Raw genomic sequence first — 16,780 nt, 5'->3', positions numbered from 1 at the left:
CCAGAATCCTTGTGGAAGAAGAAGGAGATAGAAAGACCTGGAAGGGACAGGAACTCCACAAGGAGAGCAACAGAGCCCAGGGGGCCTGCAGAGACTGATACTCCAACTAAGGACCATGCATTGAGAAGACCTAGTACCCCTGTTCAAAGGAAGCTCATTGGCTTCTCATTTTCCAAGTGGGTTCCCTAGTAAAGGGTACAGGGGCTGTCTCTGACCTGAACTCAGTGGCAGGCATTCTGATTACCTTCCCCTTGGGGTTCAGCCTTGCCCAGCTACAGAGGAAGATGATGCAGCCAGCCTTGATGAGTCCTGATAAGCTAGTGTCAGATAGAACATGAGGAGGTCCTCCCCTATCAGGGGATTAGGGAAAGGTCATAGAGGGAGAAGAGGGAGGGTGGATAGGACTGGGGGGAGACAAGAAAGTGGGCTGCAGTGGGAATACAAAGTGATTAAATTATAATAAATAAATATATAAATTAATTAAATTAAAAATAAAGGATTAAACTTGAATTTAAACTACAGACTTAGTTAATCAATAATCTATTGATTTTAACAAAATTTCTCCATTATTTGGAAGTTAATCATAGGAAACTTCAGGGGAAAAATAGTAAATAGGGAATTCTGTATGCTATCTCAGTTTTCCTGCAAATATAGAAGTATTCTATAAAACAAAGTTTAAATAAAAACTTTAAAAAGAGAAAAAAAAACAAAGTTTAAAAAAGTTACCTCTTTTATAGATGGATCCATATAGATTTATAGATCTAGAACTGAGGCAATAAGTTGAAACCTCATAGACTACCCCATCAAATATACTATCAAGAAAGGGAATAACCAGTGTTTCTATATCAGGTCAGACAATTAGTGGAGCATTGCAGTCAGCTTATGCAGACTCTTGGTCTAATAAATAGTATCCAGAGTAGTTAGAAGCCAAAAACTACTATCCTGTTAGAGAATTTGTGGAAACTCACACATTTATCTTGGAAAAAACGAATGTCAAGGCATATAATGGTTGTCTTCAAATAGAAACATTGTCCCTTGAATATAATAAACCAATAAATATATATTTATTAATATATCAAAACATTGACAGCACAAGGGCTTACATTTCCTTAAATATTTGAGTGTGTGTTTGTGTATGTGTGCATGTGTGTGTATTGTAAATTTAGGCAAATATAAAATAATATGGTTCCTTGGAAGTTTCAGTGACTCAAACCCAACATTTAAAATTTCATTATTTGGTCATGGTCTTCTCTAACTCTGTTTTTGGTTCATACTCTGTTCTTCTACCTTCTGCTCTAGTCTCAAGTGTCCTCTTCCATCTCTGATTATGTGAATTCTATTTTAATTTAACATTTATCTAGAGTCTAGTCTTCCTGACATGACCTAAATCATTTTAATAAATTCCTATAAAAATACTACACTATTATAACTCTATTACCACTTACTAGTGATAACACTAGCATCCCATTAAGTAGAAATGAGGCCTTTCCAGAAAGTTCTATGAAAAAGAAAACCAATAAACCAGTATGCTACTCCAGTACCTCTTGTTTGATGTGCCTTTACTTTGATAGTAATGTCTAAAAATTACCACATATATTAAGATGGGGTAAATATTGATTTTTAAGAACAGAAAAGAAAATATCTTGATTAAGAATTTATTTTCAGAATACTCCCAAAAAATATTTGATCATGTAAATTGGGATCAAGGGATGGATAGTAGCACATTCCTTTAATCCATGCTTGGGAGGCAGATCTCCATGAGCTCAAGGCCACCTTGGCCTACATAGTGAGTTATAAAACAGAGAGCACCATATAGTGAGACCCTGTTTTGAAAAAAGCAGAAACTAACTAGCTAAATGAATGAATGAATACATACATACATTTACACATACACAAAATTAGTTTGTGTTCTGGATCAAATATCAGATATGCTGCTTGTTATAGAAAATATAATGTCTCTGAGTCTTTTCTGTCACAAAATAAGGATAATTAAGAATTTGAGTCACAGGCAGGCATTGTGGCATATTCCCTTAATCCCAGTACTTGAGGAGGCAGAGGCAGACAGATCTCTGAATTTGAGGCCAGCCTGGTCTACAAAGTGAGTCCAGGACAGACAAAGCTTCACAGAGAGACTCTGTCTCAAAAAAACAAACAAACAAACAAAAAAACAAATTTTGGATCACCAAGTTGTTGCAAAGACTCATAAAAATTGAACAAAAAATAAATTAAAAATTTAAACAAGGTAACAGAAGATAGTTTAACATATAGTAAAGCTCAAAAACAGTGGTGTTCTCATTGTCATCAATAAGATTCAGAGGATTCCTCATCCTGCTTAAAAACTACTGCAGCTTTTTGAAGATGAGAAGGTTCTATTAACACATAAACATGAATGAACCTCCAGAATCATACTTCCCTCTGTGGTCTCAAATAGGTTTGAAAAGCTAATTTTAAATCTATTCTTTAGAATTCCCAAAAGGGCTTAGCTCATCTACAGGGGAGAAATCCTGCATACAGAATAATAGATGAGGGCTAGAGAGATGGCTCAGCAGGTAAGAGCACTGTATGTTCTTCCAGAGGTCCTGAGTTCAATTTCCAGCATCCACATGGCAGCTCACAACAATCTACAATAGAATCTGATGCTCCCTTCTGGCATGCAGGCACACATGGAGATAGAACACTCATACATAAAATTAAAAAATAAAATCTTTTAAAAAGAATACTAGATGATACTAATAATGTACTTTCTATTATACTAATTATTACTATTAATTATTAGTGATAATTATTATTAATAATTCTGATTTCTATTATTAACATACATAGTGTCAAATATGTTAATATAAAATTCCAAGGAAATCAGGTATATGCAAGGTAACCATAACTTGTTGAATTGTCGAATCTGAATTGTTTCTTATATTGTATGCTTTTAATACAAATAAATCAAATATGAATTTTATCATTAAATATACCATTTCTTCTTTAGTATGATATGATTTTACCTCTGACTAAATGCAATGGTATCCATGACTGCATTTACATTTAATTCAATGAATGATCAGTAAGCATAAGTTAGATTCAAGGCAATGGCCTAGACCATCAGATTTCAAACTGTGGGTCATGACTCCATTTTGCAAACCTAATCTCCAAAAATATTTACATTCCAATTCATAAACATAACAAAATTACAGTTAAATTAGCAATGAAAATAATTACATGATTAGGAATCATTACAGCATGAGGAATTGTATTAAAATATTGCAACATTGAGAAGATTGAGAACCACTGCTCTAGACTGGGGCATTTAATTATGAATAGATTAATTTCTCTTTAAATCTGTATCCTCTTATAGGAAATTAAACGATATTCAAATATCCATAAAATGGTATATAGATTGTTATATTAGTCATCACTTTGTGTTATTATAATCAAATACCTTGGAGAAGCCTCCATTTTGGTGAGAATCTCATGGAAAATCTTAAATGGCAATTGCAAGAACACATGTTGGAGCACGCAGTCACACCTTGAAGAGAAGGTGAGAGAAAAAGGACAGGTGAGACACACTTGCTCCTTTTATAATAATGCCTTACTTAGGTCAAAGGGATTCTTAGGTTAAATGTCTCATCCCCCAGGGACATGAGTATCTTCTAGTGGGTCCCATCACCCACAGGTTTCACCAACTCCCAACACAACCCTCGGGATCATGCATGTTAGCACAACTGACCCCCAGGGGACATAAACCATATTCAGACTATAGTAGGTATGACAAAGAGCAAGCTAACAGAATTCAAACAAAGAGTAAACTGCTTCCAGATGAAAGAACAGAACAAAGCTGCAGGAGAATCTGAAGTGACTCTGAATCACCAGAGAAGCAGCAGAATCTGTAAGAAATTTTCCCAAATAAACTACATCACACAATGTGTTCACCTCTTCAAACCTGAGTCTATTAAAATACTGATATGTGTAACTAATATAAAGGTTGTAATTAACGCTAACAAATGTTTTTGCTAAATGTAAGTAGGACACTAATTATGAATTATGTTACAGATTCAATAATTCAAAGACTTTGGCACAAATTAGTAAATAATTAGTTTGCAAAAATTTATAATAGATCCTTGATAACAGCAGACATATTTTGAATCAAAAAGCACACATACCTTGACTTCTTTGCACTTACTTAAAATCTAGGAAGAGATACTGTTTTCCTGCCATCTTACTTCTCTGTCTTTTAGAATTTTACCACATACAGCTCCAACCAAACAATGAATCATGCATTGTAAAGATAAGGTATGGAAAATATATCTAACCCTAGTCATGTTACAATTTAAGAATACCGACAAATAATCATTTGTACAGAAGAATGGCCAGAACAGTGGGGGGACTAAAAATTAGATTCTTATAAATGAATGGCATAAAAGTACATGGAAAAAACACAAGGAGAAGGCAAAGAGTGGGATATTTCTAAAAATGTAACAAACTATGTTTTATTCTGGAGATGGGTGGCACACAGTTTTTATTTATATGATTAAAACGCAAACATTTGCAAATGATTTACTTCAATATAAGATATAATTGGGTCATTTAACCATGTTACCAGTCTCAGCTGTACTGAGACTCTCAAATGTGTGTGCATTCTCTCTCTCTCTCTCTCTCTCTCTCTCTCTCTCTCTCTCTCTCTCTCTCTCTGTTTCTCATCTTTCCATGCCTGCCTTCTCCCTTTCTATTACTTTTTCCAATTATCTAAAAATGTAGTCATATTATAGCCTATATCAATCCATAGTATCGTGTGTTTGTCAGATAGTCTCTAAGATTGGAAGACTAAAAGAAGACAACCAGCACATTCAGGATGATATCTACTCCTTTAAGAAGTATTCAAGAAAGATATGTGTATATTTGAGCTTGATTAAACAAATGAAACTGAATTATTTTATCCTAGAAACAATCTTCTTAGAAAATCTTAAGGCCCCCCATAGTTAAAGTATCCCATAAATCTACAAGGCTGTCTGGCAGGTTGTAAAAAGTGTCACCATATTCTGAATAGAGAATTATAAATTAATTTCTAATACTTCTTAATATATGAAAATATCTGAAATATATTATAGTCTTGAATTACAAATGAAATGTTTCTGAAGGACAAACAATACAGGAATATTTCCTTTATTTTTCATTAATTGTATTTATTTTTTTTAATCAGTTACATTTTATTAACTCTGTATCCCAGCCATGTCCCGATCCCTCATTCCCTCCCAGCCCCTCCCTCCCTCCCTCCCTCATCTCCACCGTGCCCCTTTCCAAGTCCACTGATAGGGGGGACCTCCTCCCCATTCATCTGATCCTGTTTTATCAGGTATCTTCAGGACTGGCTACAAAGCCCTCCTCTGTGGCCTAACAGGACTGCTCCTCCCTTCGGGGGTGGGGAGACCAAAGAGCCAGTCATTGAGTTCCTGTTAGAAATAGTCCTTGTTCCCCTCACTTTGGGAAACCAATTGGTTACTGAGCTACCACAGGCTACATCTGAGTGGAGGTTCTAGGTTATAACCATACATGGTCCTTGGTTGAATGTCAGTCTCAGAAAAGACCTATTTTATTATCATTAATTATTTTATGTACATGACCATTTTGTCTGCATGCATATCTGTGTACCACATGGGTACCTGGTGCTCATGGAGGTCAGAAGAAGGCAGTGGATCTCCTTGGTCTATAGTTTTAGATAGTTATGAGCCATCATGTGCATGTTGGAAATTGAACCTCCGTCCTCTAGAGAAAAAGCCAGTGCTCTTAAAGTCTTCTCTCTAACCCCTATTTCCTCTTCTGTAAGAGTTTTTCTTAGAATAAGAATATCTTGCAAAATAGGTTCAATAGAGGAGAGCTTTATAACTATGAATCTTCTTACTTGTAATATCTTTAAACTTGAATATAAATATATGATCAGAAGAAATGCTGGCAGTTACAACTTTTTAAAAGAAAAAAATATATAGTTTCTCTAAGGAAAAATCATACAGAACCAACATAAGAAATTATGCGAATAAGGGGCAACTCTCGGATAAATTGTTAAAAATATTAACTGCTTTGTCAAGCATAAAAAGCTGAATTAAAGACAGGCAATCAAAGTCAGTGATTATAAACCACTTATCCAGTTGGCATCATGCTAACAATGGGATCCCTTAGCCATCATGCAGCACTAATATTATTTTGGCACTTTTATAAACAATGCGTGAGAAAAAGACATCTTCAGATTTAAAGAATACATTAAACTATTGCAAGAACTGAACTGTCAAACTGGTACGGGGGAAACTGCCTAAAAATGCTATATGATTGAAGGAGTGGGAAGCAGATAAAAGGCAGGTGAGCTTTGAGGAAATGCTTCTAGGTAAAAATTACTGCAAAGAAGAAAGCATTTAATAATCCCAATTTCTGTTCATGAAGACCAGGCTTGTAAAGCCATCTCCCAGTTATATATTTCAAACTGAATGGCTCATATATTCATCAAACTCAAGATATCATTATCTGTATTCATTTTTCCATACACACATACACATTTTGATTTTGGCTTTTATAATCTCTAACATGTTGGCCAACAGCATCATTCACTTGAGATAGACACATAAGAGTCAAGAACTTAAGAAGTTAAATGCCAACAAACCAAATAACCCAATTAAAAATAGAGTACAGAGCTAAACAGAGAATTCTCGATAGAGGAATATAGAATGGCAGAGGAACCCTTAAAGAAATGCTCAACATCCTTAGTAATCAGGGAGATACAAATCAAAACAACCCTGAGATTTCACCTTACACCCATCAGAATGACTAAGATCAAAAACTCAAGTGACAACACATGCTGGAGAGGTTGTGGAGAAAGGGGAACCCTCCTCTATTGCTGGTGAGAATGCAAACTTGTACAACCACTTTAGAAATCAATCTGGTGCTTTTTCAGACAATTAGGAATAGTGCTTCCTCAAGATCCAGCTATACCACTACTAGGTATATATCCAAAATATGCTCAACTATACAACAAGGACATCTGCTCAACCATATTTGTAGCAGCTTTATTGATAATAGCCAGAATCTGGAAACAACCTGGATATCCATCAACAGAAGAATGGATACAGAAATTGTGGTACATTTACACAATGGAATACTACTCAGCAATTAAAAACAAGGAAATCATTAAATTTGCAGGCAACTATTAGAAACTAGAAAAGATTATCCTGGGTGAAGTAATCCAAAAGCAGAAAGATGCACATGGTATATACTCACTCATAAATGGTTATTAGAGATATCATATAGAACAAACATATAGGATAAACATACTAAAATTTATCCTCCTAAGGAAACTAAACAACAAGTAAGATCCTAGGGAAGATGCTCAATCCTCATTTAGAAGGGCAGATGGGATAGACATTGGAAGCAGTATAAGACAAAGAACAGGACAGGAGCCTACCACAGAGGACCTCTGAAAGACTCTACTGATTGGGGTGTCGAAGCAGAGGCTTAGACTCATATCCAAACTTTGGGCAGAGGGCATGGAATGTTATGAAAGAAGAAGGAGATAGAAAGACCTGGAGGGGACAAGAACTCCAAAAGGAGACCAACAGAGCCAGGAAAAAAAAAAAAAAGCTGTGCCATGGGGGCCCTGCAGAGACTGATACCAAAACCAAGAACTTTGCATGGAGAAGTCATAAAACCCCTGCTCAGATGTAGCCCATAGACTCAGTCTCCAAGTGGATCCTCTAGTAAGCAGCACAGGGGCTGTCTCTAGCCTGAACTCAGTGACAGGCTCTCTGATCACCTCCCCTTGGTTGCTGTAGCCTTTCCAGGCCACAGAGGAAAACTATGCAACCTGTCCTGATGAGACCTGTCAGGCTAGAGTCAGATAGAAGGTGAGGAGGATCTCTCCTATCAGTGGACTAGGGGAGGGGCATAGCAGGAGATGAGGGAAGGAGGGTGGGATTGGGAGGAGACAAGGGATGGGGCCAATGCCAGGATACAAAGTGAATAATTCTTAATAAATAATAAATATTGTCATCATATGCTATTTGTAACAGAGGCCAACAGCTGTATATCATAGTTCTCACTAAAACAATGTCTTTAAAGTTAAAAAAATCAAATGATTTTTCCATTTAAAATCACCCAAAGCCCCAACATAGTAGATATTTTAGATATTTCACTTTTCTCTCTAAACTCATGATATTACCTTCCAAACTACACTATTCACATTCATAAATGCAAGAATCTTTTTGTTCTAGAGAAACATTGAACTGATTCTCTATACCACATTACTTTCTAGGGATGTTTTTATTCTGCCAAAGCTATTTCTTCCTCTTTAAGGGGATACAATAACTTTTGGAAATATATATATATATATTTACATCTGTGTTAAAAAAGACAGACCTTTATTAAGATATATTCTGGGAAGCACTGTGTGCATTAGTAAGTAGTTGGCAACAAATCAAATGCACATCCATAAGACAACACATAAATGAATTATGGTATATCCACACAAAATTCTAGGGCAATAAAGTAAATGATATATGAATATGAATAAATCTAAAATACATGCTGATGAAGGGAACTGTCAAAGAAGAATTTATATTGTATCACTGAAAAACACAAAATAATATTTACTATGGAAATAAACTGTGCTTGAGGTAATATTTCTGATGAATGAGGCAAGTAAATGATGTGAGGAAGGTGGATATAGGCTGCTTCATACATGCACTTGCTATTTCAGTTCTAAGAAAGCAAGAAAGCAAGTACTGAAACATCAAAGATAAGGTACAACACAACAGGGTAGTGTTATACAAGAATATTGTTCTAAACATTTTAAATGCTTGAATTGTGTTCCAAAAGTTATTTTTCTTTTTTTTTTTTTTTTTTTAGGATGTCTATTTTCTTTTTTTTTTTTTTCAATGCAGTTTATTCAGGAACCTTGAACAATCCTCGGACCCTGGGGAAAGCCAGCCCACAGCTTAAATAGCCTCTGGGTAGCCAACCCCAGCGTGCCACGGGGGCAATGCAGATAGGTCCACATACATGGAAGCAAGCCAGATCCTCTGCCTTAGCCAAATGTGCAGTTGTTCGTGACAGAGAGCACTCACCATCGGGAAGGTGGAAGGCAGAAACCAGCTCCATCTTTAATGTGCAGCATTCCGCAGCTCTCTACAGTTCCCCCTTTTTGTTTTAGACGCATCAGGCAAGAGTAGAGGTCTGATCTCTGATATTAGAAATAAATTGGGACTTTGTACAGATGTTCATTTAGGTGTCATCCACCCAAAGAGCATCAGACCCGTCCAATACCTTTTTCTCAGAGGCGGGACTTCAGGCCTTTACAGCCATTGAAGCAGGACATTCTCCCCAAGCATGGTTGGATACCATAAAAAGCTAAAATGATACGCTCAGGATGCGAGGCTAAGCACTGCACTCAGGGTCAGCCGCTTTCGACCCAGAGAAGAGCAAAAGTTACTTTTCTAATTCTGGTATAGTTTTATGTACCTGTAATTCTAATACTGGGAAGTATAGACAAATGTGCTTAGTTGTAGAACTGGTCAAAGTATTGCAAACAAGAGACTGTGAGTACTCACCTCTAAATGAAAGATCTGTATCACTCCTAACTCTAAGACTCAGGAAAAAACTTGGAAGAAGAAGCAAAAAGATTGGAAGAGTCAGGAGATTGGAAGGAATGCTATAAAATGCTGTCTTCTAGACATAACATGGGTATCACACTCATGAACTAATAGCAGCTATGGTTACCAGCACAAGACCTGAACAAGATCAAACCATCCAATGTTCCAGCGTAGATGGAACAGCTTCTCTTCAGGCCCAGCTTCTGGCTGAGGAACGATTGGAAGTTGATAGTTGCTGGAAAAAAAATAGAATCATTCTTCTTTTCTTTTTCTTCCTTTCTTTTCAGAGTACAACTACTAATAAATAGCTCCAGTGGATGGCCCCATATCTATGCACATATAGTTATCACTAACTGGATGTGGTGGGTTATCAAACAAACAATAAAGAGATGGGGAAGGAAAGAAAGAGAAAGAAAGAAAGAAAGAAAGAAAGAAAGAAAGAAAGAAAGAGAGAGAAAGAGAGAAAGAAAGAAAGAAAGAAAGAAAGAAAGAAAGAAAGAAAGAAAGAAAGAAAGAAAGAAGTTGGAAAGAAGGCATATATTGTTGCTAGATGTCATTTTAGAAGAGGTAAATCTAATTGAGAAAGTGCTCCTATAGTATTGTCCTTTAAGTAAGTTTGTACAGCAGTTTTTATTTGATAATTGATATGAAAGGCCCTAACCCACTGTGAGCATGCAGTCCTGAATATTTTAAGAAAGCAAGTGGAACAAGCCATGGGGAACAGGCCAGTAAGCAGCACCCCTCTATGGCCTCTGCAGCAGGTACTGCCTTCAAGTTTCCTTTGAGTTCCTGCCCTGAATTTCAGGGATGATGGACTATAAGCTGTAAAATGAAACATACCCTTTCCTCCTCAAATTACTTTTGGTATTGGTGTTCTATCACAGCAATAAAAACCTAGCTAATACATGAAGGTATGTGAGGAGAGTTAGAGGGAAAAAAATAGAGTTTATGTGATCATAAATCACTATATATATATATATATAGAGAGAGAGAGAGAGAGTTTTATATACATATAAGTAGTTTTATATTTATACATACATATGAAATCCTCAAAGTTACAAAACAAAAAGAAAAAAGAAGTATGGTGAGTAGGAAGCCAGCCTTGGCTACACAGCACAAAAACGTATGTATGCATATTATATACAATGAATTTTTTAATTGTCCTTCCTTCATTTAGCACATTAAAACTGGCTCTATGACCAATGGTTTATGGCCAGAATAATTGTGAATAACTGGTCTCTAGATTGCAGAAAATACATAAAGGAAAGCACACATAAAGCAAGTAAAACAGTTCTGCATACTATGGAAACAATGAAGATGCTTTTTAAATGCTCATAAATCTATAAATTTCTATTATCTGTTGTTAAATGATTTTGAAATGGATATTGAACACACAGAGAAAAGAAAAGAGGGAAAGAGACTGAGTCAATTAGGCTTCAATAGTGCTTTCTGAGGAACTGTTTTGAGCTATTCATAAAGGCTTCAAGGCATATCAAATGGTTAATTTCCTAATCAGTTGGGTTTTATCTTGTGTTGATATTTTTGTTTGATATTTGGGTTTGGCTTAGGGGTTTTGTTCTGTTTGTTGAGACTGAGTTTCACTTTATGGTCCAGGCTGACATCAAACCTGTTCTTTTCAAGTTTTATATAACAGGAAATATACTGAGCCATAAGGTTTGTCTCTAAAATCTCTAACATTTAATTTCCACTTAAATAGCAGCCAAAGTATTGCTAGGTTGCGTAAGACTAAATCTGGCTTTCTGTTGCTAAATCAAACAATTTCAAAAGGTCTATGCAAGGTTAATAAAAAACACTCAAGTAGAAATTTTATAATTTATTGCCAAAGGTATATATATAATATGTTTGTGCATATGTGTGTGAGAGAGAGACAGAGACAGAGAGAGGAGGAGGAGATTGATTAATTGATTTTAGGTGCTAACAGGCAAGTTTATGCTAACCAATGCTAATCATGTTGTTTCTGATTACTGAGTGTAAAGAGTCACAATAAACATGAAACAAGTATCTCACTACAGATTTTCATAAACACATATATCTTGGTTAGTACAGTGATTTGATTATATCAATCACTAATGTTGTGCAACTCAAACATAAATTAGGAATATACTGGGATTCTGAGTGCTTGCTGTGTGGGGGTCAACACTAGCTTAATTATAATCTTACCATCCCTTTAAATCATAGCTTAATTAGGGAGGAAAGGGGATTTGCAGAGAATTCTGAGAAGAAATAAATCTAAGTTTATAAAGTGATACAAGATACAGAAATATTCCATGGTACAAACAAATGGAGAAAGTGGCAAATCTTCTAACCACTGATTAAAAGAATTATCTACTGTAAATTTCAATTTTCTTAAATATCATTAACCTTTAAATTAACTGGAAACCTAAATATTATGTTTGTCCTTATTCATAGAACACTCCTTAAGAACACTGGCATGCCACTATCAGGTTTGTAATTATTTATTAACCCTTATTATTGCACTTCCCATAAAGTGCAATACAAAAATTCTATAGAGTTGCAAAATGGGTTGCTCAATAAATGCCGTTTGCTGCTTGTCTGTAAACCATCAATCTACAACTCCTCCCAGAATGCCAAAAGAGAGATGATGAAAACCAAAACAACTGTGAGTGTTAGAATGGCCCATTTACTAGAACTCATAGTTGATATTAGAATTTTCATCTTGTGGTTGCATTCAGAAAATATATGTGAAACATATGTGTTCTTTTCGAAACCGGAAACACACAGCAATGCAAATTGCTCCCCCTCCATCATAAAATCAGTTGTCACATTTTGTAAATTCTGCATCATCTCATACTTGTCATCATATTTTTTTTCCTCTCCAGGATGTCAATGAATTAGTTCTAAATGCTCATATTCACTCAAATTAACACACACATATGTATATATGTATGCATATATATGCTTTGTTCATTATAGTTTTTTTTAATTTAGTGACTGATTAGAGTCCAAGTATGTACATAATCATTAATAGGAAATAAGCTAATACATGGTTGGTTCAATAATGGAATTTAAAGAGGCTATCAAAAAGGACAAAAGACAGCTGGGGAGATGGCTCAGCGGTCAAGAATAGAGACTTTTTCCCGAGGGCATGCATTAGAGTCCCAGCACTCACACTGCAACTCACAACCATCATTTTCAGTCCTTGGGAATCTGATGCCCTCTTCTGGCCCCTGTGGGTACTGCATGAATGTAACAATGTAAACATATATCAGGCAAAATGTCTATATGAATGAAAAAAAAATTTAAGTACAAAAAAATTGACCTTGTTATGAGTCTTTGCTTACTACTAAAGGTCTCATGTTGTATGAAATTTACATTCAATAAATAACCTTAGCCATGATTTTAGAGCAGGTGGAGAAAGCTTTCCTCCACTACAAAGCATATTACAGATATATATATATATATTTTTTTTTGCTTTCTTCACAGAATATATCAGAGAAGTCAAGTAATATAAATATATTATATTAATAAAAATATATATATGATATTTCCTGGCTCATTTTAATGGCAGTGATATCTAACACAATATTTATGTGTTAAATAAATGAGCTTCAGTTGAATTCTCTCTATAGATATAAGTTCATACAATGACTGATTGTGATCCAAAGTTTGCTTAGAAAATACAGCATGTGGATTAAAGGAATGAGGTGAGGACGTTTCAAGGGGAAGCCCATTTGCACTGATGCCCTGCATTAATTATATCATTTCCAAGATAACTCACAATAATGGCCTGGGTTAGTTGAGAAGTCATTCATCCCATAAAAGAAATCAGCATTTTAAGGCTGAGATGTATGTGTTTCTCAGAGAGGTAAGTTATTCGGGCAGACTCTCATCAAAATCATGCTAAATACATACAGGTATTGTTTGCTTCTATGTGCTTTCTATCCTCTATGAGTGATTAACACCCCCCCCATTCTCTACCATAACCCATGCATCCAGTTTTTCATTACAAAAGCTGACATGTAACTTCAGTGAGAATGTAATACCTCATTCATAGAGTTTTTCCTCTGTAACTATGTGAGGAGCAACAATCTCCACTCTAGTCATCTTAATTGGCTGGGAAAGAGAGATAAACCAATAGTAGATGCCATTGGCCCAAAATTTTACCCACAGAAAACTTTTTAGTGATACACCTTTGATAACACAACCACAACTGAAGGACATATATGTGCCATCATATATTTATTTGTGGATGAGAAAGTGCGAAGAGTCTTTGAATACATCAAACTGGGAAAGCATATTTGATTGGTATGTGAGGTAACTCGTATGATCAAATGACAATATTCATACTTCTACTAATGAATTTCAGGAAGTAAAAGAGAAAGAAGAATCTTTCAGAATTCAGAAGAATTCAGAATTCAGAAGAAAAGAGAAAGAAGGAATCTCATTCTAATTTTTGAAAACTGCACCTGGAATGTAAAATAAACAATGTTTAAATACTACTCCAAAACACTAAGTATTTCTGAACCATGGGGTTCAGTTTCTGCCTTAGTTGGATTGCTTCAGGAGCTTTCACACCTTATACTGATTATTGTAACCCTCCATTTAAAAGAACACATTATGAGATATTAATTTCACAGTTGATCAAACTTGGCATGTAATGGCAAAATTCAGAAAAGTTTTTAGTGCCAGAGAGTTGGCAGGAATTTCAGAGCACCTTTGCTTTGACACAAACCCTTCTCTAAAGCTTCCCATTCCCATTGCACTGGCCTTTGTTTTGTTTTGTTTTGTTTTGTTTTGTTTTGTTTTAACCATCTTGTGTCAGTGACCCTTGGTCCACCTCAGCAGCAGCAGCAGTTTGTTCTTTCATAAATGGATGATGAGTATAAAGCAACCAAGGCTGGGACTGGGAGCAAAATAAAGCTGAGAATTTAAGCAGTCTTCTTCCTACAATAAGCCTCTTTGAAAGAACCATGACCCTGTAATGTCAATTATCAAAGGTCTTCTCTTCATTATCCAAGCATGGTCTTTATCATATATTTTAGTTTCCATGTAACCCTTTGGAGTTATTAACTACAAATAACACATTGATAAATATGTTGAATTGATGGATAAGATACATTTGATGGATTTGCCACTTACATGGTAGCCATAAATTGAAGGAAATTTTCAAGGAAGGATCATCTCAACCTTTAAAGAACATAAAATTCAATAAAAAGTGGGGTAGGCTTAAATAATAATTTTGTCCTATATTTCCTGTTTCTACAAATATTATGATTTTTCTTACATATGTTGAAATTTGATGACAAGTATGAAATAGATGGAACTATATAAGCCAAATACATTTTCATAAAAATATGATTCCTGGGAAATCATGTCTCTAATGTTTAACAGAAAGGTAAAACATGGTTTAAAAAGTTCAATGCTACATGAATGACTAAATGAAATGCTACCTCAAAGAAGTGTTGAAAACAGAACAGCATAGGGCAGCATACTTTCCACTTAAGGTTCTTGCAACCTTCAGGACCTAAACTGTGACATCTAAACATCATAGAAATTACCACTTTTTAAAATATCTGACAAAATGAACTTCAGCTCAAAACCAGTGAGAAAAGATGAATAAGGTAACTTTATACTAATAAGGAAGCACTTCATCAGGATGTGATTTAAAATACATATGTCCTGAAGCAGGATATGGATGATGTAAAAGTGTCACACTGAGTGATTCCAGAAGAAACGGCATGCTGCGTGATCATGGGGAAGCAAAAGAAAACAAGGAAATACGCAACTATGAATAGAATGCTTAGTCTCAAAGATGAGAGATTTAAAGGATAGATTAAAGCCTAAGAAGAAAGAGAAGAAAGATCCCAGTAAGCTGAAGAAAAGAGAAGTCCTCCAGCATCCTTCCTGCTTATTCTTCCAGTATAATACGCAACTGGGTCTGCCTTACCAGTTTCTCTTTGATACCAGTTTCATCAACATTTCCATTAAAGCCAAATAGGACTTAGTGCATTCAATGATGGACTGTCTATATGCCAAGTATATTCCTTATATAACTGATTGTGTAATGGCTGAAATTGAGAAATTGGAACAGAAGTATCGAGTGGCACTAATGATTGCCAAAGATATAAGATTTGACAGATTGCCATGCAGAGACAAAGGAACCTATGCAGATGACTGCTTGGTACAGAGAGTAACTCAGGACAAGTAATACATTGTGCCCACAATTGACCCTGACCTCAAATGAAGAATCCGTAAGATCCCCAGAGTTCCTAACGTACACTTCTAACCATAGATACAACACTGAGCAGATGCCAGATGATTATGGAGTTTCTCTCTTCTAATTCTTGCTCAGCAAAATTCATCTGCCTTTCTTGGATCAGCTTTCTCTCTGTCGGTTAATTAAATACACTTTTTGATTTAAAAAAAAAAAAAAAACAAAAAACAAAAAAAAACATGTCCTAAACATAGGTGCAAAACCTGCCCTCATGGTGTACAGCCTACCAAACGTTTTTAGTTCATTCAAGTCCACTCACCTGAGAAAACTGCGGCCTCATTCGCCACAGACAACTCTGTTTAATGGCAGACAAGTTTGTAGACTTTCTCTGAGTTGAATTTATGAGGAGATACTATATCCAGTTACATCAAAGGATAACATTTTAAATTCAGTGCCATGATCATTTTAATCAGCTTGCATTTTTCACAGGTTGAGTTGGGTGCTTGAAAGTGGTAAGGATGGAAGTCAGGACAGTTCTACATAATGCCAGTGAGGCCTTAGGGAGTCTAATCTGAGATTCTATTTCATTTCCTGTAAAAACTTAAGATGTAAATGTATGAAGTTTCAAGGAGATAGTTAAGTTTTAAAGTCTAGAAATCATTCAGAACAACCTGTGAAGTGCAGAAGAAACTAAATGTTTTCTATTGTTTTGTTTTAATTGAACTACTTCTGTCGAAAACATAACTTATTGAGATTTTGACATCATTATGAGTTTTACTGTGACAAGCTGGTATAAAAATTCACAAAATATCTCTAAACTATGCAAACTATTAATAAGAAAAGATACATTTAAAAATAGGGCATGTTTTTTTGACTAATAAATTATATAAGAAAATTAGCTCTTTAACCTTGCTGATAAATGAAACTCAATATAGTTATATTACAAGTAACTAAAGACGTATAA

The 16,780-nt window shown here is 35.3% G+C and overlaps 1 pseudogene; it reads left to right on the top strand.

Moving 5' to 3' along the window:
• The first annotated feature begins 15,353 nt into the window (after positions 1-15,353).
• LOC110543378 (rRNA-processing protein FCF1 homolog) lies at positions 15,354-15,943 on the top strand (annotated as a pseudogene).
• Positions 15,944-16,780: the final 837 nt, after the last annotated feature.

Source organism: Meriones unguiculatus, assembly GCF_030254825.1.
Source record: "Meriones unguiculatus strain TT.TT164.6M chromosome X unlocalized genomic scaffold, Bangor_MerUng_6.1 ChrX_unordered_Scaffold_30, whole genome shotgun sequence".
In the NCBI taxonomy this organism is placed as follows: domain Eukaryota; kingdom Metazoa; phylum Chordata; class Mammalia; order Rodentia; family Muridae; genus Meriones; species Meriones unguiculatus.
The sequence above is the reverse complement of the archived record's forward strand: the minus strand, read 5'-3'. Positions and strand labels throughout refer to the sequence as shown.